General features: G+C 35.1%; 1 protein-coding gene and 1 pseudogene across 1 annotated transcript in view; both read left to right on the top strand.

Annotated features, from left to right (window-relative positions):
• The window catches only part of ATF6 (activating transcription factor 6), a 166,932-nt gene that overhangs the window by 76,864 nt on the left and 64,414 nt on the right, over positions 1 to 25,654 (top strand). The gene's annotated exons all lie outside the window — the stretch shown is intronic.
• Positions 35 to 24,134, top strand: LOC123616537 (proteasome activator complex subunit 3 pseudogene; annotated as a pseudogene).

The raw sequence follows: 25,654 nt of genomic DNA on the forward strand, positions 1-25,654 counted from the left end.
GTTCTAGTTCTGTGAAATATGTCCTGGGTAATTGGATAGGGATTGCATTAGATCTGTAGATTGCCTTGGGCAGTGTGACCATTTTAACAGTATTGATTCTTCCAATCCAAGAGCATGGGATATCTTTCCATTTTTTGAAGTCTTCTTTAATTTCCTTCATCAATGGTTTATAGTTTTCTGTGTATAATTCTTTCACCTCCTTGGTTAGATTTATTCCCAGATATTTTATTACTTTGGGTGCTATTTTAAAGGGATTGTTTCTTTACTTTCTTTTTCTGTTGATTCATCGTTAGTGTAAAGAAATGCAACTGATTTTTGAACGTTAATTTTGTAACCTGCTACCTTGCTGAATTCTTCAATCTAGTAGTTTTTGTGTGGACCTTTTAGGGTTTTCTATATATGGTAACATGTCGTCAGCATATAGTGACACTTTTACCTCTTCTTTTCCAATTTGGATCCCTTTTATTTCTCTCTCTTGCCTGATTGCTGTGGCTAGGACTTCCAGGACTATGTTGAATAGGAGTGGTGATAGTGGACATCCTTGTCTTGTCCCAGGAGAATAACTTTTGAAGAAAGATTTCTAAATTTACCTTGAAGAAAGGTAGGATTTAATAATTTATAGTTTAAAGTTTTGATAATTTCCTTCTCATCAAATTTCAGATTTTTCATAATGAGGGAAGAAAACATTTCATGAAAGCAAAACTGCATTCTAAAAAAAAAATTCTTTATATCATGAATATATGAGGGAAAATGTTTCTTAAATAATTCATAGATGCAGGCTTTAGAGATCTGCATTCTGGCCCCAATTCTGCCACTCACTATTTGACTTTGGACAGATACTTGTTTCTAAGATCTTGATCTTCAGTTTCCTTATCTGTAAAATGAAAAAGTTAGAGTAGATTTGCATTTTCATTCTGGCTCTAGAAATCTAGAGTATTCTTCTAACTATTTGTGTGAGTGTAGGTGTGTTGGTGTATGTGCGTTCCTGTGTGTGAACACTGTCCTCTTAGAAATCTATAGTATTGTATTAAAACTCTTTTCAAGCTACTAGAGTAATTCAGTCTGTTGGAGTTAGTACATTTTAAGAGTTTTGAAAAACAACCATAACAAAAACAAAATGTCAAGTTACAAGGTAGGCTCATAAATTAATGAGTTTGATTTTTGAATAGCTAGTGGTCTTATAATTTGTTTAATAATAATTTTGTAGCATTTAAAATATACCAATCTTTAATACTCATAATATCCCTATGAGGTAGGTCCAATTACTGTCCTCATTTTACTGATGGGGAGCATGAGGCACAGAGAGGTTAATTTGTCCAATGTGACATAATTTGGAAATGATGGAGCCAGAATTTAACCTAGAGAGTCTGGTTAGACTCTGGCCAGACTCTTTGTTTCTGGCCAGTGCTCTATATTGCCTTTCTAGAACTTTTATATTCAAATGTCTTATCTTTCAGAGTATTCAACTTGGAGTTTAATTCCATTGATCTGTCTGTTCAAAATATATTTTGAGTTGCTTCAGGGTCGTTTTCCAAAGAGAACAAGACTAAAGACAAAGCCGTGTGGAAAACCAGGCCCTGTGCTACTTAGAGTAATAGTGTAGGAGGAACAAGAGCTACCAGGGAAACACAGAGGAAATGATTAGAGATATAGGAGAATTGGAATGGCATACTATGGATGAAGGGAAAAAAATCAACTTGTTTATTTTATTTTAAAACATGGAGATCAAGGAAGAAGAGTTCAAAAAGGAGGTTGGTTAGCAGTATCGAATGTTACAGAGCTCACTGAGAATGAGAAATGAGAAAAGCACATTTGGCCTATGTAAACAGGGAAATTGTTGGTGATGAGATTACAGTTATGGTAGAGTAATCAGAACAGAATCCAGGTTAAAAGCAGTTAAGAGAGATTGTGAAGGAAATAAAAAGGTGGATTTGGTAAATTTGGCATTAAGGGAAGGGGAGATAGCCTGAATACAGGTAAAGAGAAGAGAATTGAGGAGGGGGTGTGTGTCTGTGTATCTGTGTGTCCGTGTATGTATTTAAGGAAAGGAGAAATATAATGGTAAAGGATAAAGAAAGAGTATTGTGGTTAATTTTTGTACATATAAATGTGAGAATGGAATGCATATTTTATTTTGACAGATGTTTTGAAGGAAAATAAACAAGTCAATGTTCCTCATCTGTATTAATGTTTTTCTATTTAAAGCAGAGCATAAAGTTAAAGAACAAATTTTGTTTGTTTATTTGCAGTAGTACTACCAAAAAATATGGAATTAAAACCAGATTTCTAAAACTAAAATCATATTTATAGTATTTCTTGAGATGTCAGAAGTCTTCTAAATCTTAAATTGGAGCTAGTTTTTAATAATAGTAAAACATTTTTAAAATATAAACGTTGATAGAACTATTTCTAATTTAATTTATGAACAGATGGTCTTGGAGTTTTTCCTCATATAAAGTCAGAAAAGTAGCAGACTGTTAAATCATTTTATGCCTAAACAGAATTTGGTGTAAGCTTTTGTATGATGTTACAAAACCTAATTATGGAGGAAGCAATTACTATAGTTAGGAAAAGTTGATTTATGATCTGACTCAGGACTAAGGTGTTAAATGCTTATGTCCTTTCTTCCCCTCACCTATATGAGGTAATTTGCTTATTTTGGACTCTGATTTGTTTAAGTTTGACAGTATCAGCAAATCTGAATACTGACACTTAGTTGATTTTTCTTGAAAAATCCTAAGGCTAATAGTTGTGGTTGTGTAGTATTTATTTCAAGGCATTGATGCTAATCTAAAAAAAGAGCCTATTATGGGTAGGCTTTGAGATGTTTTCCAGTTCATAGTGTAGGAATCACACTGGAAGCCAGCAGGGTGGATGATTAGCTGAGACTAGGAGTGTGGCATATATCTAACTAAATAATTATGCAATTGTTTGCTTACAGTTTGTTTCCCTTGCCAGGCCTTAAGCACCCAAGGGCAAGAACCATCTCTATCTTAGTCATCGTGTTATCCCTAGTATCTAGCATAATACCAGGCATATAGCAAGTATTCAGTAAATATTGCATGAATGAATGAATGAATGAATGAACTGGATACCATCAGTTTGACAACATATTCTGTGTTAGTTTATACCATCACCATAATGTGATAGTCAAGAATTTCTTGACTACTTTTATCAGGGCCATCTATGTCTCATGGTAAATCTAGAAGTCAGTCTTTGAAAATTAGTGAATTTAAATACATTTTATACAGCACAGGGAATATAACCAATATTTTATAATAACTTTAAATAGAGTATAATCTACAAAAGTTTTGAATCATTATGTTGCACACTTGAAACTAATATAACATTTTAAATCAACTGTACTTTAATTTAAGAAAGTAAATAAAGGCATTTTTAAAAGAGTAGGTACCATTTGCATGAGGGATCCAGTAAGATTGTCTCTGTGTTTCAGAGTTGAAATGCTGAGCCTGGTAGTGAGTACATGGATAAAAAAGACTTTTTTTTCGGTTAAGTGTTATTTTAAGCTCTAGAATTAATAAGCTGCAGACTGAATAAACTCCATATGTATAGAGACCCATCTACAATGTATGTCTGTGGTATCCAAGAAGGGTGGGATGATGTTAGCATTTTATCTCTTGTGCAGTGTTTATTTTAAATATGTAAGGTATTCAAGAAAAGCTTGCCAACTTAAATTGTTAAATCTTCCATAACCTATATTTTGAAGAATTTATTTAGCGTAATCTATGTCTAACTATAATACACTTAGAAATAAATCTTCGTGATAAAACTAAAATATATCATACAGAATAAATAGGCCTCTGTTACTCAGTTTAAATTTTATAGCTGTTTTCCTTCTCATTCTATTTGTTATTGAATAGAAATTCAATAACTTTTATTCTGTTAAGAATGAGTTTGCCTTGGAGAGGGGCATTAGATGTCTACTTTGAAATTTCTTGAAGAGACTGGTTACATTCTTCCTCTTAAATGTACTTTGAATTAGTAGCTTTTGGATATCTATTCTGGTGGAGGTACAGCAGTATGAAGAGAATGATATATAGTCAAAAAATAATTTTTCCTTGGCTTTGGAATGAAAAAAATCCAACTCAGAGTTTTCCAGGCAGACATTTATCTGCACAGATAATATTTATCCACTCATTTTCTATATATTAGGCTCTGATTTTCAGACTTCTCTTTTGCCTGAAAAAGCCTCAGACTCAACTGAGTAATAAGAAAGTGGAGATCCTCAGACTGATGTAGATCAGTGGTTCTCAAACTTTTTGGTTTCAGACTCTTATATTTTCCAAAACACAAACATTACTGAGAAGAGTGGCATGATTTTATATTTTTATGAATCTCTTTAATATCTGGCTTAATAAAAGCCAGCTGGATTCTCACATGTGCTTTTGCATTAATCACTTCCTTTCGTTTGAAATACATGAAGAACATCTGACCTCACACAGATATGTAGTTGGATAAGGAAGGAATATTTTTAAAGCCTTTTCAGATAATTGTGGATATTCTTTGATGCTACACTAAAATTCAACAAGAGATAGTTTCTTAAAGGGTAGTTGCAGTGTAGAAACCAAATCCAGGAACTTTTAGCCCTCTGTTACATTAAAATCCATTGGTTTATCTTGCACTTTGAATGGATCTCTTACCCATGCATAATTTTGTAGCCTCACACGTTGGTCATTTGGAAAAAAAAAGTAGCTCACTGAGTTATTCAGCTCTTCCAAATGTGGGTACATTTTATTGTACAATATTAAAAGAAAATCACATTCTTTAATACCATCACAAATCTTATCTGAAAAGCCTTTCAGTATTAAGAAGCTGTTAAGTTCATGGTAGCAGATTCAAGTTTTTCAAAATTCTAGTTTTTGTTTGAAGGCTCAAATTTATCACTGTCAAAAATATTGTCAGTTGTTTTCCTTGAAGTGGCAGTTTCTTTTAATTCATTTGTCTATCAAATGCCTAAGTAAAAATAACTATAATTTGTCTATCTGACATTCTTTTACATAAAACTCATGTTACATTAAAAAGTAGCTAGTACAGCTCACAAATCAAATAGTTACGCAAGTGATTTTCCTCTAGACAATCATTATACTTTGGATGCAGCAGAAATACATATTTTATGTGTATTTCCTATTTTGTCACAGAATGTTAAAAAGCAATAATATTGCTTTATCAAGGGTATCCTTAAGATGACTTTGTGTGTGTGCACATACGTGTGTGTATCTGAACATGAGGTGATGAATAATATACTGAACTCTAGTGCAGTTTAGTACCACTGCCTTGATTCACGTTAAGGCACCAAAATTGATTCTGCAGCAGCAATATAAATATCAACACAGTTGTTCCAGGATAAGTGATGAAATTCAAAAACATATTCAACACTGAATATTTTAGTACTGCTTGTGTTTGTTGCCAAGCATTGCCATAAAAGATCTTTTTTGCTGATTACTTGGTGTTCATACCGAATGAATATAAACAAAATATTGTAGGTTCTTTCATTTGTAAAACAAAAGCACAATTCTATAGTGGAAATATTAACTCAGTCCTCATATTTGCAACTAAATCTTTAGTTTGATTAGTTACTATATGATTAGAAAGTAGCAGTGCCATGATTTCTTTTACTGACTTTTCATCCAGCAGTCACTGAGCAAGGTCAACTATCCAAGATTTTATTAGCCTCTCAGGTATTGTATTAGTTCTTCAACCAATGCATTATAAATTTACCACATAAGATATTTCAGTGTATTTAAACTCTACATGATTGGTCTCAGAATAACATTAGAACTTAACTGACACCCTAATAGTATTTGAAATGTTTTGTTGCATAAGAGACAATAAGGTCAATTATTAATGCCCATAATGTAAGGCAAAGATAGCTTTCAACATATGGTCATTTCTTATTAATAGTTTGAATCAGTTTCTTGGTTCTTGTGGGCACATTCTGCTTTTCCACAAGTCACAGAATTCTGTAATATGTCAGTTTTATCTCTTTCAGCATCTGAGATGTAGACAGTACAGCTGAGGGTTAAGGAAGCAAGTCTTTTGTTTTTCTATTGAAGTATATAGTTGATTGAACATATTATGCAACTTTCTGGTGTACAGCATAGTGATTCATTATTTTTGTGGATTATATTCTATTATAGGTTATTACAAGATAATGGCTATAGCTCTCTCTACTACACAGTATATTCTTGTTGCTTATCTATTTTATACATAGTAATGTGTCTATGTTAACCCCACACCCCTAATTTCTCCCTCCCCTCTTCCTTTTCCCCTTTGGTAACCACAAGTTTGTTTTCTATATCTGTGAGTCTGTTTCTGTTTTTGTATACATTCATTTATATTATTTTTCAGATTCCACACATAAGTGATATCATACAGTATTTAGCTTTCTCTGTCTGATTTATTTCACTAGGCATAATATTCTCTAGGTCCAACCACATAGCTGCAGATGGCAGTATTTCATTCTTTTTAATGGCTGAGTAATATTACATTGTGTGCATGTGTGTGTGTATGTGTGTGTGTGAGATGATACACACACATACACACATATACATATCTCGTGTCTTCTTTATCCAGCCATCTGTTGATGGGTACTTGGATTGCTTCCATGTCTTGGCTATTATGAATAGTGCTGCTTTGAACATTGGGGTGCATGTATCTTTTTGAATTAGTGTTTTTGTTTTTTCCAGATATATACCCAGGAATAGAATTGCTGGAACCAATAGTAGTTCTATTTCTAGTTTTTTGAGGAACCCTCATATTGTTTTTCATAGTGGTCGTAGCAATTTATATTCTCACCAACAATGTACAGGGTTCCCTTTTCTCCACATCTCCTCCAACATTTATTTGTAGACTTTTTGATGGTAGCCATCTGACAAGGGTGAAGTGATGTCTTACTGTTTTGATTTGAATTTCTCTAATAATTAGCGATATTGAGCATCTTTTCATATGCCTTTTAGCCATCTCTATGTCTGTTTTGGAAAAATGTCTATTCAGGTCTTCTGCCCATTTTTTGGTTGGATTGTTTGTTTCCTATTGAATTGTATGAGCTGTTTGTATATTTTGAATATTAACCTCTTGTCGGTCACGTTGTTTGCAAATATTTTCTCCCATTCTGTAGGTTGTCTTTTTACTTTGTGAATGCTGTGCAAAAGCTTCTAAGTTTATTAATTTGTTTCCATTTGTTTATTTTTGCTTTTATTTCTTTTGCCTTAGAAGAATGATCCCAGAAAATACTGCTGTGATTTATGTCTGTGTGTGTTCCATCTATATTTTCTTCTTGGAGTTTTATGGTTTCAGATCTTACATTTAGGTCTTTAAACCACTTAGAATTTATTTTGTAGATGGTGTGAGGGAATGTTTTAATCTCATTGTTGTACATTTGGCTGTGCTCCTTTCCCAGCACCACTTGTTGAAAAGACTGTCTTTTCTCCATTGCATATTTTTGTCTCCTTTGTCTTGGATTAATTAGCCATAGGTGTGTGGGTTTATTTCTGGGCTCTCTATTCTGTTACATTGATCTGTGAGTCTGTTTTTGTGCTACCATAACTTTGTAGAATAGTCTGAAGTTTGGGAGGGTTATACTTCCAGTTTTGTTCTTTTTTCTCAAGATTTCTTTGGCAATTCAGGGTTTTTTTTGTGATTCCATATAAATTTTAGGGTTATTTATTCTAGCTCTGTGAAAAATGTCATGGGGATTTTGATAGGGATTGTATTAAATCTGTAGATTGCTTTGGTTAGTGTGGCCATTTTAACAATGTTAATTCTTCCAGTCCAAGTGCATGGGATATGTTTCCATTTCTTTGTATCATCTTCAAATTCGTTCATCACTATTTTATAGTTTTTAGACTATGGATCTTTCCTTGGTTAAGTTGATTCCTACAAATTTTACTCTATTGTATGCAATTTTAAACAGAATTGTATTTTTTATTTTCTCTTTCTGATATTTCATCATTAGTGTATAGAAACACTATAGATTTCTATATATTAATCTTGTATCCTACAACCTTGCTGAACTCATTTATTAGTTCTAGTAACTTTTTGGGTGGAGACTTCAGTGTTCTCTATATATTAAGTATCATGTCATCTGCAAATAGTGACAGTGTTACCTCTTCCTTTCCAATTTGGATACCTTTTATTTCTTTTTCCTGTATGATTGCTGTGACTAGGACTCCTAATTCCGTGTTAAATAGAGGTAGTGAGAGTGGGCATCCTTGTCTTGTTCCTGAATTTAACAGGAAGGCTTTTAACTTTTCATAATTTAGTATGATGTTGGCTGTGGGTTTGTTGTAAACACCCTTTATTATGCTGCGGTATAATCCCTCTATACCTACTTTATGGAGAGTTCTTGTCATAAATGGATATTGAATTTTGTCAAATGCTTTTTCCGTGTCTATTGAGTTGATGATGTGATTTTTATCCTTTTGCTACTTGGTTTGTGCTGGGGCGCACAGTGAAGTGGTCAGGGGAATTCTGGCTGCTGCACTATCATCCGGAGTCTGGACTGCTTCTGGAGTGTAGCTTGAGTAATCGCCAGCAATGGGACCAGCAAGTACACTCTCCTGAGAGGTGACATTTAACTGACATCATGAAGCGAGGGCGAGGATTCCAGGCAGAGAAAAGAGCATTGGAGTAAGGCAGGAAAGAGCTTTATTTGAGGTATTGTAAGAAAACCAGTGGGGCAGAAGACTTAGTGAATGGGATGGGGATGGTGAGGCTAAGTTATGAAAATGAGTTTGGAGAGACTGGAAGGAGCCACATCATGCAAGAACTGTGAGCTTTGGTAAGGAATTGGGATGCTATTCTGAGGGCCAATTAAGGGATTTAAGCAACTGAATGACATGAAAGATTTAGTTTGTAGGATGGTTTGACTTGCTGTCTGGGCAGTGGATTAGAAGGAGACATGGTGGAAGCAGAGAGATGGATTAGACCGATTAGAAGGCCAGGCAGTGGAGTAATGTATGGGTTCTAAATACGTTTTACAGATAGATTCAGTAGGAATTGGAGATGTTCAGATTTGTAGCTTGAGTAACTAGGTAGATAGTGCTACCATTTACTGAGAAGAGAAAGATTTGGGATATGACAGGATAATGTATTTGGTGTGACTATATTAAGAGTTCTTTTTGGGAATATTTAAGTTTGAGATGTCTGTGAGAATTCCATCTATGTAGAGTGTAGGGGGCGAAGAGGGCCCAGGACTGAATTAGAGATTCCGTTAGAGAAGGATAAGCCTGCAAAGGAAGCTGAAACGGAGCAACCAGCAAAGTAGGAGGAAAGCCAATAGAGGTGGTTTTAAGAGCTAAAGAGTAGTTGATTTGAATACTGCTGAAAGGTCAGATAAGATAAGTATCCACTGGATGCGTCGACATGAAAGTCATTGGTATCCTTGACAGAGCCCTTAAGTGATGAGATGGAAGTGTAAGTTAGATTAAGGATGGATTAGGCAGTAAGGAAATGATGACAGCATAACTATTTTAAGAACTTTGCCTATACAAGGGAACAAAGAAGAGGTATTTTTTTTATCCCAAGATAACAATTTAAAATTTTTAAGGAATGAACCAGTGGATAGAAAGAGAGTATTGTTAAATAGAAGTGATGAAGTCCTTGAGGGGGGGCAAAGGGTGGAATTCATATCACAAGTAGAAAGACTGCCCTTTGCTAAAAGGTGAGACCTTTCTTCTCCTGTGGTAGAGGCAAGGCCAGTTTATAGGTAGGTGGTTTGGTTCCAGGAAGAACACTTCTGATGGCTTCTGTTTTCCCACTGAAGAACAATGTGATCAGCTGCAAATCAGGCTACTGGAGGAGGTATAGGGGATTTGAGGAGAGAGGAGCAGGTGTGAAATAGTTGTCTTAGCTAATGGATAGTGTGCCTACCAGAGAAACCGGAGGATTGTCAGGCCATGGAGGGGTGCCAGTTTGCAGTAGGAGACAAGTAGAATCTCTGCAAGAATGGGGCGGGTGTGGGGTTACAGTTGATTAATATGACACAGCCATTGCACTCAAGGAGTTTATAATCTAAAGAATGAGAGACAAATACTTAAATTATAACATAGTCCTGTGCAGGGAAATCCTCTTGGGTCTTAACAGCTGCATTATGACTGCTCTGAGATACCTAAAACTATTATATCATAGTTCATGGTGACAAAAATATTCTGGAAGGTGTGATAGTCACAACTGTATTATTACATCCTTATGCAATAGTTTGTTTTCTTTCTGCTAACATCATCAGTTAGCACCTCATTAACACTCTGTGATGCTGTGAGGAAAAGGGCCATCCTTCTTTTCTTTTCCACTCTTCTTTCCCCTCACACCTTTCTTTAGTTCCAGCTGTTGGGAGCTAGCAAATTATATGAATTTGTAGATACAGCCTAATAATACTATTTTGTTTTTATTTGGCATGTTCTTTTTTCATCATTTTCAAAATAAATATACTAATTTTATGCTGTTGTAATCAGGCATTTTTTTTTAATCAAAGAAAGAAAAAGTTTATTTATGACTTAGTTACACAGGTATAGAAATTTATGTTGAAATTGAAAGTTTTCATAATATGAATTGGTAATAATGATTTTTACACTTTTCCCTAACGTGAGTCAATATACAGAATATTTTAGTTATGGTGGACAGTGATATGAAAATTGGCTGCGAAAATAATCAGAAATAGTTGAACACTTTGTTGCTTTGACTAAATTTAGAGTTGCTTTTCAACTTATGTAATCAGGAATATTTGAACAATTAACGTTTAACTTGAATTTCTGCCTTATGGCTTTCTGAGGAGTTAGCTTTGTTAGCAATTAGGGACCTATACCATTTGGAAGACTCTAATTGTCTTAATGTAAGAATTAAACCTTGTGGCTAGTTTGGACTTAATTCTCTGCTATATGAAACAAATATTTATTCTTTAACATAGTTTGTAATTAAAATTGATAGTGAAAATTTGTATATCATGTAACGTCATTTTTTAAGGTAAAGATTAGTATTCACCGCACCCCAGCTTTATTGAGATATAATTGCTACATAATACTGTGTAAGTTTAAGGTATATAACATAATTATTGAATACACATATATAATATAAAACGATTACCACAGTAAGGTTAGTTGACACATCCATCACCTCACATAATTTTCTTTTTTGTAGTGAGAATATTTAAGATCTACTCTCTCAGCAACTTTCAAGTATATAATATTGTTAACTATAGTTACCATGCTGTATATTAGATCTCAAGAACTTATTCATCTTATAACTGGAAATTTGTACCTTTAACTAACATCTCTCCATTTCCCCCACCCACCAGCCCCTGGCAACCACCATTCTACTCTTTTTCTATGAGTAACATTCTATTTTGTTTCAACTTTATTTAGAATCCACATTTAAGTGTGATTATACAGTATTGTCTTTCTCTGACATTTTTTACTTAGCATAATACCCCCAGGGTCCATCCAGGTTGTCACAAATGACAGGATTTCCTTTTTTTTTAATAGCTAAATAATATTCCTGTGTGTATGTGTATGTGTGTTACATTTTCTTTATCCATTCATCCATCAGTAAACACTTAGGTTGTTTCCATGTCTTGGCTATTGTGCATAATGCTGCAGTGAACACTGGGGTGCATGTATCTCTTCAAGTTAGTGATTTCATTTCTTTCAGATATATGCCCAGAAGTGGGGTTACTCAATCACATGGTAGTTCTATTTTTAATTTTGGGGGGTACCTCCATACTGTTTTCCATGGTGGATTAGTTTTTTTTTTTTAAGCTTTAATGAGGTATAATTGATATACAAGAAATTGCACATATTTAACTACACATTTTATAAGTTTTGACAAATGTATGCATCTGTGAAATCATCACCATAGTCAATCAGCATGCCCATCATTCCTGAAAGTTTTAAATTTCTGCTTGCCTCTTTGTAGTTTTTCCCTAGTTACTTTCTCCCGTCACAGGCAACCACTGATCTTCTTTCTAATACTAGTTTTTTTCATTTGCATTAAAAAAATTTTTATATGAAGGAATCATACATTATATATATTTTTCTGCCAGCATAATTAGAGAATCATCTACATTGTTGTTTTATCAGTAGTTCATTCCTCTATTTCTTAGTAGTCCATTGTTGGGATATAACAATTTGTCTATCCATTCACCTTCACTTTTGGCTAATACAAATAATTGTTAATTATAGTTACCATGCTGTATATTAGATCCCTAGAACTTACTCACCTTATAATGGAAACTTGTACCCTTTGACCAACATGAGTTTACAGTCAAGGCTACTATGAATATTTGTGTACAAGTCTTTGTAGGGACATGTGCTCTCATTTCTCTAGTGGAAATACGTAAGAGTAGAATGCCTGTGTTATATGGTAGGTGTATGTTATCTTTTTTAAGAAATTGCCAAGTGGCTGTACCATTCTACATTTTCACTATCAGTGTATGAGAGTTCCAGTTCCTCCACATTCTTACCAACACGTGATATGGCCAATTTTTTTTTTTAATTTTAGCCATTCTAATAGGTGTATAGTGGTACCTCAAGTTTTAATTTGCATTTCCCTAATGACTAATAATTTTAACCATCTTTTCATGGATGCTTATTTGCCATCCATATATCTTCTTTGGTGAAGTGTCTGTTCAAATCTTTTGCCCACTTTTAATTGGGTTGTTAGTTTTCTTATAATTGATTTGAGAGTTCTTAAATATTCTAGGTACAATTCCTTTATCAGATACATGTTTTGGATATATTTTCTCCCAGTCTGTTGCTTGTCTTTTCAGTTTCTCATCAGTGTTTTTAAAAGAACAGGAATCTTAATTTTGATGAAGTCCAATGTATCCTCTTTTTTCTTTTATGGATTGTTTTTATTGTCCTAAGAAATCTTTGCTTAACCTAAGGCACAAAGATTTTCTCATGTTTTCTTCTAAAAGTTTTAGTTTTAGGCTTTAGATGTAGGTCTATGATCCATTTTAAGTTAATTTTTGTATATAGTGCAGGGGTGGGTCAAAGTTCATTTTTTGCATATGGATATCCAGTATTGTATGATATTAAATGCTGTGTTTTCCTCAAATAGCTTTTTTTCTTTCAGTTTTATTGTGATATAATTGACTTACAGCACAGTATAAGGTGCACAGCATGATGAGTTGAATTACATACATCATGAAGTGATTATCATAGTAAGTTTACTGAAAATCCATCAACTCATATAGATGCAGAATTAAAGAAATAGAAAAAAAATCTTTTTCCTTGTGTCCAATAGCTTTTAATAGAATTAAAATTAAAGCAAAGCCAAGCTTAAAAGGGTATACTAGGCTGTCACTTTTCTTTGTGTTATCCTTAAAATTTTCTTGTTAGGTAGTACATTTTGCTGGAACTTCTTAAAACAGTATCCTGTGATTGAACTTCTTCAGCCTCAAATTTCCAGTCTTTATACTTACCCAGTGAAATGTTATTTATACTCTTTGGAAACATAGCATGTACTGTAGATAATTATAGCAAAAGTGTAATGGGTAGCAGAAGATATTGCCAAACCCAAGATTCTGGAGACCAGATGAAATAAACACATAACATGTGTCTATATAGATCACAGTGCTAGGAAATACACGAAAAAGTTAAGTGAAAGAGGAACTGAAAATAAAGTTCTTATAAGAACTGTCTACTACTTTTTGTCTAATCTACTAATGTCTTTCCCCCCTTTTCATACATACATACACATACACTTACACATATTTTACGCATTGGCTTAAGAGAAGAAAAACAACACAGGGAATAAGATAGTTTATCCTGTAGTGTTTTGCAGCTTTATTCAGAAATAAGAACAAAAGTTTTTCCACTAAGCTATGAGTCATTACTTTTTAGTTTAGTGGAGAAAATGACTTTTAGGGGGCTGAGACAGCAGTTTTTTGTTTGGTTTTTTTTTTTTTTGGTAGGCAATCATACAGCTTGGGCTTTGCAGTCAGATGAATTTGGATTTCAACCAGATTCCACTGCTGACAAAATCAGACTTTAGGGAAATGCAGAGCATTGGTGTCTTTATATCTAATACAGTAATATTAATAGTTACCTCCCTTCCTAGGTTAAGAAATTTAAACAAATAATTAAATAATAAATCGGGTACTTAGCATAGTCCTTAACACATGTTAGGTGTTCAGTATGTGTCTGTTTCTCTGCCACCGGGGGATTGACCTTTGAAGCATATGGCTATAGTCTGAAGAACCCATAAATGGATAGGACAAGGGGAGAGAGTTTGTTTTTCATTAGCTGCAGCACAGTCATCCATGATCCCTCCACACCCCCAACTCTTCATAAAGATTCATTTTAATGCCATTATTTTCATTATCATCCATCAACACAGAAAATTAGCACATTTGGAAAGAATATGAAATCAAGATTTTACAACAGTGGCTTCTACTTTACTATCCATTATCTAATTAGGTTTATGAAGGCTTGATTTAGATAATTTAGACCTACTCTTTATTCATTTTTGGAGGAAAGCGTATCATAAATTTGAAAGGAAGAGCTCTTCCAAACAGAAGGACAGCCCGAATCTCCCTCAGTAGTCTATAACCTCTTACTACAGCCTTTAAAAAAAGTGATTTTAGAGTGATTTCCTGAATTGATTCTATTTCAGTGTTCATTTCACATGATGTCTACAGAAACTAGATACTTGACAGAAAACCAATTAACAGAGGACACCAGATTTTCTGCTGTTTTTAGGGTTTATTCAGATTGACTGTATCACATTCATGTTGATGGCTTAGTGACATCAGCTGATAAGTAAACAGAAAATATGTAATCTTTAATCTGACTTCTTTCCATATTGATAGGAGTCATATGACTGTTATGTTAGATATATGATAGGTCATCCATTATTTTCATTTGTAGCATAAAACGAGTCTTGTTTTCCTGTAAGTATTAATAACATATTCACAAAATCATAGATATTTTAAAACAGTTACAGTCAGCATGGGTTTAGTATTAGGAAGATGTTACTGCACAAAGTTCCAATTCTGTTGCTCATTTTTAAATGCAGCCTGTTACCTGACACTTTTATGTATAATAGAATTTCATACGTTATTAAGTAGATCAAAAATTAATGATAAAATAACTTGAATTCAGAATATAAAACAGTTCAAGTCTGTTCTGATGAAATAGCTTCACTTAGGACCGAGTCTTTGGGGTCAGCTTTTTAGCTGTAAAGTTTATCTTGCTTATTTTTTTTAGTAAAATTTGTAAGTATATATAATATTCTACCAAACAGAAAGAAGTGGGCAACCTAATTTCTGTGCATATATGATGCTGATTTTTTTGGAAGCTAATACCCTCCTAGGATTACTTTACTAGTTTTGTGTTCAGCTTAGATTAGGGAGAATATAGTATCTCCTTAAGCAAAATACTCATTAGAATCAAAACAAGTCCAAACTCAATTGTTTTTATTTGTATTTTTTAAATTTTACCTCAATTTAGTATAGTCAGCCTGAGTTTAAAATAGAAAGCTAAAGAGGCATATTTTCCATTTATCAAATGTGAATCTTAATTTCATTTTGGAACAAACACTTCTATTTTAAGAAGGTGAACTGTAGTGATAAATACCAAAATGCAACTTAAAAAAACCCAAAAACAAATAGTGCCTCTTTTGTTGTTCTTAAAACATAAATATGAGATATCTTCATAGCATAAAATGTTTTTTTCCTTCAGACTTTTAAGGATTAACTTTATTAGTCAAAAAGCTTTATTCATGCTAAGTTGTGACTGTCTATTTGAATAATTACTTTACTTTTATAACAAAGGTTTTCCAAATGCACTTACCCTCAAAGAATTATTTAATCAAAAGGTTTAAACAATTTTACTGTAATGCATTCAACAGAATGTCTGTTATGTAGCCATTATGTTCCAGGCTGTTCTCACTGCAAAGAATCCAGTAAACAAAACCAAGAAAGATCTTGCTTTTACGTTCTAGAGACAGACACAACAAATATACAAATAAGTATATAATAGAATTTCAGTTAACAGTAAGGGCAAGGAAGGAAAATCAAAGTGAGAGGACAGAGAGTAATTTTAAATGAATATAGAGAAAGTATATTTTTTCAGGCTGAAGCATATAAATTCTTTGGCTTGTATTTTTAAATTTGCTTTTGACTGTTGCTGTTGCTGGTGAAAATTACTTAGAGAAATTAGAAACTCACTGTACGTATTTTGTACACTAATTAAAAAATTTACCCCCAACTAGTGAATTTAGCATTTATAAATGGAAATGTCTATGGAGGAATAAAATCTTTAGTTAACCACTATTTTACTTTTAGCAGTAAAGTCTGCAGCTCATGAAATTTGTAGTTCTGGAGTGGTTTCAGCTTGCTCCAGCCCCTGGGGAGCCTGTTGATACAGCACTGAGTTACAGATTATTATTCAGCTGTAGAAGTTTTATGCTTAGGCATTTTCTTACATCTTCCTCTCTCAGTCAGTGAAATCTTGTATTTTTGCCAAATAAAACAAATCCCATACTAATACGAAGCTATAAATAAATAGTAGGAGCATTAGTCAGAGCCTGCAGCACCCTTATTCCTTGTGTGTGTACCTCTCTAGTACGCCCTGATATGTTCATTTTGCACCAGCATATCGTAATGCATAACTACTGTTCTACAGACAAACTCCAGTTATTCAAGTGAGGGCTCTTTTTTAGAGCTAAGCGATACTGTGGTAATTCTGGCGTATTACCAGAGTCAAAAGCAGAATGTGAAACTGCATGCTGTTGATGGGAGAAGAAAGAAATAGGTTTCCTACTCTTCCTTAAATCCCCAAAGAGTTTAGCCCAGAACACTGCTGGTAGATCTCCAAAATGGATTTTTATATGATGTAGCATAGTTCAGAAATTTTTCAGGAGGAAAAAAAGTTAAGTTGCTTGAGAGTCCTATCTTTTCTGCTAGTCAGATGCTGTCTGATAAATTTTATCCTGTTTGTTTCATTAATTCATTCATTTATTCATTCAGCAAATATTCATCAAACACTTACTGTTACCAGGCACTCTGCTACCATAGGATATATAAAAATGAATAAGCTGAAATCCTTATCCTCAAGAGATTTATTATAGTGGAGAAAAGTGACTTGTAAATCCAAAGTTACAACACTGTGATGGGAACTATAAAAAAGATATATGCAGAATACTTTGAGATAACAAATAAAACTACTACTATTTATGAAGAGTTTACTGTCTTAGCTGTTTTATATAAGTAGTTTCATTTTATCTTTTCAACAGCTTTATGAGGTAGATATTATTATACTATTTAACTTGTGCCAGGAGCACTGACTTTATCTAGGAAGGGAGAAGGTAGTATCAGGGAAGGTTTTCTCAGAACACAATTCTTGAGTTGATTATAGCAGGATGAATGAAAAGGGTAGCGAGTGGGAGGAAGATGATGCAATGTGGCATTTCACACAGAGAGAGGTGAATATATAAAAGCATGGGACACATGAGAGAACTGTTGTTGGAATGTAGAATAGGTTCTGGGAGATAAAAGATGGCAGGATCCAGATCATGACGGAACTTGTGGGCTGTGCTTAAGGAATTTGGTCCTTACCCTATAGAAGATAGAAATGTGATGAGACACACATTTCAGGAATGTAACTCTGGAATTGTTTCCACAAGGCATTAGAGGCAGGTTTTTACTCTTAAAGGAAATAAGTTTTTACTTTTAAAGGGAATCTTCTAAAAGGAAGAAATTCTCCAGCATCAATTTATGTTTATTGAGTACATATAACATAAAACTCACATCTTCCACTTTTAGTTTTACAACTGCAAAACCAAAATAAAATATGTTATATAAATATAACTTATTGTAAGTTAAATATAAATAATATTACAAAGATAAAATTCAAATCAACAACCTGAATTTATGTAGCAGATCATGTTTTGTGAAAGTCACTGCTAACAAGTGAAGATGTTACTGACTCCCATGGTGCAAGTCCTTTCAGTTTTTAATTAAACATTTCCACATTATTGAGTACTCTGTGATTAATTAATTCTCCCTCTAGTTTTCTCCATCTGAACCACTAAGAAAACCTTTGTTCTGTCTGAGTAACAGTTGTTTGGGAGAAGGAGAAAAAGGATCATCATATCTAATAGGTTCCTCTCTCATCAATTAAGGTATATGTACCCAAGTGGTGCCATCATAATCATAAAAAATTCTAACTGCTGGCCCCCAAATTGCATGGCAGTTATAATATGACCCAGAATATGCTTACATCAATTAATTTATCATCAAAATGAAAGCACACAAATAATTATAGGGAACCAGTGGGTTTCAATTTGAGAAATGCTGAAGTAGAAGATTCATTGTTCATTCAGTACATTATTCATCCAGGGATTTTGTAAACAAGAAAGCTACCAGTGACTTGGGTGGAGAGTCATTGGCCAAAGCATCTTAAAAAGTCAAGAATCTGGGACCCAGAGATCAGTAGATTTTTGTTAAAATCAAAGACCTTAAAGGACCCTTTAGAGTAAGACATCATTGTTTCCAAACTATCTCAATTATGTAATTTGTGAGGTAAAATAACATGAACTTGATGAAGACATGACTATTGCCAGGGGATTCTGTTCAGAAATGCACTTTTCAGCCAAGATAGCCAGTAGAACTTTGTGCTTACTTCACCTATGCCCTCTGTGATATGGCCTCTCAATACTGATGATCTCAGAAATTCAAGCCAGTTTTTAAAAATACTTCTATTCAATTGTCATATTAATATGACTATTTATCAATAGTCATCATTGATAAATAATGAGATAGTAAACAAGAAAACTGTATCTTGGTTTGGTTGTCTAGAATACACAGTTCTACCCGATTTCAAAGAATGAAGGGAGACTTGCAATATAAAGACTCTCCTTCAGTAATAGCTAACATTTATTGAGCAGTTACCATTTTGAGGCACTGTGTTAAACTCTTTACATGTATTAACTGATTTAATCTTCAGAACAACTTTTATGATATAGCTTTTATTATAATGCTTATTTTATAGATGAAGAAAATGAAGCGTGAGAGGTTAGGTAATTTAGCCAAGCTCACATGGGCAGTAAGTAGCAAAGCCAGGATTTGAACATGACAGGCTAATGTCATAACTTTAACCACAATGCAGTATTGTCACTCTTCTTCATTTAAAGTCAGGCATGTGTTAGATATGGAGACTGATTCTGGAGATGCTGGATTGGCAATTACAACTGACAAAAGGGCACAGGAGTTGAGTGCTTCTACATCGTTTATTTCTGTACCCTTACTTGCCGCAATCTAGGAGGAGGAATGAAGGAAGATGGTGTGATATATTTGTCATCCCTAGAAATTGCTCACTTGGAAGTATTCATAAATGGTAAATAAAACCATTTGGTCTAGATAATGTTAAGATCTGCTGCAGCCCAGAGATGAAAAATTTCATAAATATAAGGGGATAAATATTACCATCCACCAGAGTCTTAAGATTATCTAGATTTAGGCTCACTGATTGTATTTCTTTTAACTTTTATAGACAGAGAGAAGTCTATGGGAAAACACATATTTTGAAAGATTAAATTCCAATCCATATCTCAAAGTTACAGGTATTCCCAATGGCTGACACAATTGCTTAGAATAGTTCTGTAAATGGAATGTACATAGGACCACAGAATCCCTTCTTCACAGGGCATAGATTCAGAGCTGGATGATAGTTAAAGGATAAATCTATTCATAAATCTGTAAATATTCCTACAAGAAGAGTGGGGAGTCAGTTATTGGCATCAGTACATGATGAACCCTGCTGGGTTGTGGAGAAAGGAGAAACTGACCTGAACCAGACAACACCCTACGCAGCTGTCCCTGGCTTTCCTCCACCTGTTAGCACTCAGTCTTAATTCATGGGTCACATCAAGGCACGCAAGTGTATTAAATGATTTTGAAAAAACAACCACTGATTGATGATGGTTGATGGGGGAAGAAAAAATAGGAGCTGTTACTTTCCTACCAACTTCCACTCTCATTAACAAGGACAGGAAACATTATGAATAAATAAAATTCTTTCCTCACACCACAAAAAAGAGCAACTGAATCCCTCAAAGGATTTTATATTTTATCATTAGACAACTAAAGAAAATAATTTCATATAAATGGCTACATTAATCACTGTCATAATGTAAGTAGAAAGAAACTTCCCTACTTCTTTAAAAAAGCAACTAGAAATGTTTTCTTTTTGAAAACAGAGTAACCATTTGTTAAACCATACATACCATGTATACCATTGAGGATGTTTTTGGTATAAAAGGAAATATCCATGCTGGCTGCATCGTAGTCTTTTATAACCAAAGTTATGGAGAAAATCAAGATATGGGAAACTGTAATCATGTTTCAAGATTCTCTTTTCTGTTTGATAGCCCTATTTAATTCCCAAAATTTGAATGTAAATATGTGTGTGTAAAAATGTATATATATTTAATTCGCCTCTTAGGAGAGGTTTAATGTAAGCATAAATGGAAATTCTTTATCTAAGCCAAAAAATTACATAGTATTGAATTCTGCCTTTCTGATCTCTCCACATCTAAAACTATCACCAAGTACTATTAATTTTACCTCTTAAGATAGTCCTTGATGCTTCTCTTCAGCCACTTTAAATGGGGCATACTTTCTCATTTGTATCATGGCACAGTCTCTCTTTAGTCTCTTCTTCAAATCTACCTCCACCATTGAAATCATCCATCTGTGTGTATTTTTTTCCCTGCCTAAATGTCTTTCATTGGCTTTTATTAAATCCGAGTTCCTTAAGCATGGCACACAGGGCCCTGCCTCCATGAGCTGGTCCTTCCTTATTTCTCCTGCCTCATTTCCTACCACTTACACCTTAAGATTCAGCTTGCCAGTAGTTTCCCAGTACTTCCCCATATATATATATGTATATACACACACATACACATACATACATACACACACAACACACACACACACACACCCTTATTACCCTCCCCCTTTGAACATACAATTCCTGTCACTACATCCTTCTTTGTCACATTCCTGTGCTGAATATAGCTGATTTGAATACAACTTAATAGCTAGTTTGTTGGTATAGGTATCTTGATATCTTATACGTGTAGTTGAAGCTATGCTGAGCTCCCCAGATCCCTCCTCAGTACTAAAGTTTTAATTTCCCAACTGCTAGAAGTCCTGCTGCCAAGCAGCCCTCTTCAGGAACTGCCTTGACCCCACCTCAGGACAACTTGAAGGGCATTTCCCAGTTCCCCTCTGTTGAGGCCTTGAAATTGTATCAAAGTCCAACTTCTTCCTGTTCTGTCGCTTCTTTTCTGCCGGTGTTTTGTCTTAAGAACATTCCATAATAAACTTCCGGCAAGCAACTCCTCTGCTTGCTGGGAAACCCAACCTGTAACAACATGTTCTTGTTGATACTTTCCTTTTAGTTCTAGATTTTGTGAAGTTATAGTTAGCTAAAATTCTTATGAAGTCAAGATCATTTCATCAGACTAAAATCTTATTAAGTCAGGATCATTTCATCAGACATGTATTGTGCACCTGCTCCATGCCAGCTGCAAAGGAAATGAATTAAGACTTGGCCTCTGCCCTGAAGGAGTTTACAGTCCCACAGGTGACACAATTACATTTGAAGCTGTGCTATAGCATCTTTAGAATAATCCTTTTTTGACCTAAAGTTCAATAATTTTAGAATAAAAGTCAAAGGCATGGATTTTTCTCTGTGGCCTTGTGAAGAACAAAAGGAAAATATTTTAGGGAAAGGAAAATGAATATAAATAGAGTGAAATTTCAGAAGATTACTGAATTTGTCTTTATGATTCTGGAAGCCTTTAGGGAAAAGGTAGTTTTTTCACTTTTATTTTGAAATAAGTTCAAACTTACAGAGAAGTTACAAGAATAATACTGAACTCTCATATACACTTCATACAGAATCATTATTTTTTACTATTTCTCCACATGCTTTAGCATTCTCTATACACACAAACACAATTTTTTTTTTTGCTGAACCATCTGAAAGTAGGATTTTAAATACATCATATTACTTTATCCCTTAATGCTGTAGTTTGTACTTCCTGAAAACAAGGATATTAACCTCTGTAACCACTATACATTTATCAAATTCAGGAAACTTGACTTTGTAACTTTAATCTACAGTCTAGATTCAGTTGTTAATTATTCCTCAAAAGACGAGTTTTAAGAAGAGTCATATAACAACATTTGTAATTTAAACTGAAAGTTGTATGAAGTAAGCTACAGAAGATTTCAGAAGTTTACTAACTTGATTAAAATACAGTAGTTAAGTGAACTCACTTCTGACTTTCTAAGGGCCCAGGTTACCTGTACAGGTGTGACTTATGACTCTCCAGTAGTTAAGCCTTGCCTTGGAGAGCCCATTTCGTTTAGGTGCCTTTCGAAGGACAGTGTGTATTCTGGATCCAGGGATTGTGAATTTCCTTGAGCTCCTATGTAAAGTACACTTGTCGCTGCCTGGTCTTCACAGCTGAAGTTAAACGATGTTCTTTGGAACTGGCTTCCCGCCAGCCAGGCCAGTAGGGGAGGGGCTGCTCCGGTAATTAGATCTGGCTGGGTTCGCCTGACACGTGGCGTGATGCTCTAGAGGCCCCGCCTCCGAATCCCTGCACTCAGCCTGGACTGCCTGCAGCGGAGGTGTGATCAGCCCGAGGCTCCCGCTTCCTGCTCGCGCACTCGCCGCCGGCACCCCCGGGACGTCATTCCGGCCTGGCGGGGCTTGGGCTGTTGGGAGTTGGCGGTGGCGGCGGAAGCCCTGACCAGCCAGCCAAGGAGCGGGGGAAACCCAGGCTGTGTCCGCCCCAACACTCGACGCCACTGGAGGTCATGGCTTCTCCGCTGAAGCTAGAGCAGGACGTGCAGGGGAAAGTAGATTCATTTCGGGCCCGCATCGCCCAGGAGGCCGAGGATCTGGTGTCCACCTTCTTCCCGCAGAAGCTGTCGGAGCTGGATAGTCGGGTCCAGGAGCTCCGCCTGCAAGACTTATCCAAAATCCGTTCAGTGCCAGCCCCAGAAACCCCGGTTGCCCCAGGCACTGCGGGCGATGGGCCCAAACGGGATCTGCCGCCTCCGCAGACCCAGTCCTCGAACAAAGTAGTAGCACTGCCAGGTGGCGAAGGACAGCTTCTGCGGAGCAACCAGCATCTGGTGGAGCTGATTGAGCGGGTAAAACCCGAGATCGAGCTGCTGAGAGAGAAATGCAATACGGTGCGAATGTGGGTGCAGCTGCTCATCCCGAAGGTGGAGGACGGCAATAATTTCGGAGTGTCTATCCAGGAAGACACCGTGGACCAGCTATGGACCGTGGAGAGCACAGCAGCATCCTATCTCCGCCGCTTCTCCACCTATTACAACACCCGGGCCAAGTTGGTATCCAAGATAGTGAAATACCCCCAGGTGGAAGATTATCGCCGCACTGTAGCTGAGGTTGACGAAAACGAGTACCTGAGTGTGCGCCAGATCCTGCTGCATGTTCGGAACCAGTATGCCACCTTGCATGATGTAATCCTCAAAAACATCGAGAAGATCAAGACCCCTCGGAGCACCAACACTGAAAATCTATACTGAGGACCTTTCTTCACCCTACTTTTCTTAAGGAGTTGGCTGAGCTGTTCAGCAGCTAGAAGGCTGGTTATTTATGACTTTACAGGTGATGAAACGACTGGAAATGTGCGTTACTCTTTAGTGACAATTTCGTACAGTTTATCCTCATACTGAATCCTCTTTAGGTGTAATTTTTATTTGATTTTTCTTTCTGAGAGACAATGAGGAGAAACCATCTGGTAGAAGGTGGTAAGGTTGGCCAAGGAGAAAGGACTGTCATTTTTAAAAGCAGCTTTGTAAAAGATGTATGTTGGCCAAGGTTTCTTTTTTTTATGGCATTGGTGACATTGGTTTCAGGGGTCACTAAAGAAACCTTAAGTTTAAAAGAACGTTAAATGAAGCTTTTCATAAGGTTCTGCTCTGTTACTTTGTTCAAACCTCAGAAATGCTCCTTTTGCACACCATCATTTGTCTTTTGCAAAAGCAAAGGAGTTTAAAGGGATGTGTTTAGGTCTTTGTATGATTCCAGTTTAGCAGATTGAAATAAAACTTGGTTTTAACATTTTTTGATGGTGTAAGTGTGCTTATCTGAACTTTAATTTTCAGCTGTATAGTCTTCCTCCTCTTTAGTTGGACTCCTACTCCTGATATTTTTTTCTCTGATGTGTAAGAAAAATGAGCCTTTAAAGAGTAATAGATCTTAGTTGTTCTAGAGAAATGGGCATCAATACTTCCCTTAGAAGGAAGAGAAATCTTTGAAAATGGCTTCCTTGCCCGTCATTCTACCTTCTCAGCATCTTCCATTTTCCTTTTACACACAATTTAGAATGTCTTCTATGTATCCATTGCTTTTAAGTCCCTGCTAAGTCCTTTAAGCTTTATGTCACATTTTTTTCCCCCTCAGCTGATTTCCATCTCCCTTCCCCTTTTGTCTCTTAAGATATTTCTTATAGGCTCTCATAAGAGTTTTCCTTTCACACTACATGGGCCATTTATTAAAATCTAAAGACTCTAAAATGTTATTGGGGTTTTTCCTCCTGCTTGCTTTTGCTGTTTGGTTGAGGGGAAAGTATTGTTGTCTTCTGTACTGTTGTAATATTTTAAGTCCAGCATTTCCAGATTTTGTTTGCAGGTAAGATAAATTACTGCACCCCAAGTCACTTTATGCATCAGAGAGAATTTCTTGTGATGTGATATGATGGAATCCTTCCTCCATAATGGTTTTTGTTCAGAATTTTATCTTTTCTGATGATGATGATATTTCAGCCAGCTGAAGTATATTTATTGAAAACATTTTTTTCAGTATTAGTATTATTTAAGGGTCTTCATCACTCAAAAACACCACCTGTGGAAATTATACAATAGACACTTGGAAAAGTGTGAGTGTAAGTTATTTTTTATGCCTTTTTATATGTAGGAATTAGATTGTTCCTGTACAATTGACAGCTTCATCTCTTTTTTCCGTTCAACTAACTGGGCCCTGAATCCTAATAATATTTTTGAGATTATTCATGCAAAAGTTATGACCTTAATCTTTTAATGTATTTTATAGAAGTACTTTCATGCAATAAATTATTTCTCAAATGAGTTTTTGGTAGGGAAATTATGAGGGATTAAATTAATTTTTTGTGAGAAATGAGGATGTATTTCCCTGTGAAATTTCTTTTCCATGTAAGACCCTCTGAAACTAGGTAATCATGCAAGAGTCAGTCTAGAATCTATTATTAAAACTAATTTGTAATTCTACCTTTTTTTCCTTTTTGCACAGTGTCTTTATAAGAATATATTCCTTACTGCAAAGGAAATTACCTTCAGATCTTGTTTTAGACAAGGTCAAACATGATTATTTTATCTATTCGTTTAATTGAGCCTAATCATCCTTCTCCCCCTACTTAGTGAGTGAAATCACTTTTGAATGAGACGTTTTATTTAGGAGTTTCTCTTCAACAATGTGTTTGGTTGCCAGGGGTGAAAACCAGTATGAATCTTTATTGTACAGACTTGACTGTAAAAGCTGCTATGAAAACATTTTCTATTTAACGGCAGAAATTGTTTAAGATAAAAAGCAGGGATGTTTTCTTTTGC

The sequence above is a fragment of the Camelus bactrianus genome, chromosome 21, assembly GCF_048773025.1.
Source record: "Camelus bactrianus isolate YW-2024 breed Bactrian camel chromosome 21, ASM4877302v1, whole genome shotgun sequence".
NCBI lineage: Eukaryota > Metazoa > Chordata > Mammalia > Artiodactyla > Camelidae > Camelus > Camelus bactrianus.